Here is a 725-nt window from a genome sequence, read left to right as displayed (position 1 = left end):
TCTGTGTGTCAGCAAGTAAGTCAGAAAGTATACATGCATTTATGTGTATGCATACACAAACATACTTCACATTTTTCCTAAATGGAATAGTTTGCTTTTTTAAAAAAAATTGCTTATAAATGAACATGGATGCTGTGCGTGTTAAAACTACTGACTTCTTTTTCTGCCATCTAGACATGCAATAAGATAATTTGTGGGAGGGGGGGGGTTTAATTTGTTTGTTGTGGGTTAATTAAAAATTGTAAAAGCAGATGTAGAGGGCTGTGGCCATCAAGATAGATCTTTCTAGTCACAATTATTCTAGCTGCTTATTCAGGTCATTAAATTAGTAACAAGGCAGCAAAGAAATGCTAATTTGCTATTTGAAAATATTTAAGTAGTCAGAGGTTTAGCTCTTACAAAGCTGTGTCTTTATTTATTAAGTTGTTGGAAAGAAGCTACCTGACTTCCACACCTGATCAGTACAGCTGGATTTGAGAGACAAAGCTATTTTTTACATTACCTTTGTGTGGTGATACATCTTCAGTTCCAACTGTAACAGATTATTCTCCAGTTGGTGATTCCAGATCTCCGCGCTGGATCCCATCACTGCACAAGTTTTGATTCACAACTTCTGTACAAATTTAGACACAGGGAACCATCATATTCTGTCAAATTAACCAGGGTGTGATCTCAAGTTTCTTAAGTATGGTGTTACTTGCTGAAGGACAGAGAACACTAAGTCT

This window comes from Apus apus, chromosome 7 (genome assembly GCF_020740795.1).
Source record: "Apus apus isolate bApuApu2 chromosome 7, bApuApu2.pri.cur, whole genome shotgun sequence".
Lineage (NCBI taxonomy): Eukaryota > Metazoa > Chordata > Aves > Apodiformes > Apodidae > Apus > Apus apus.
Note: the sequence above shows the minus strand (reverse complement) of the source record.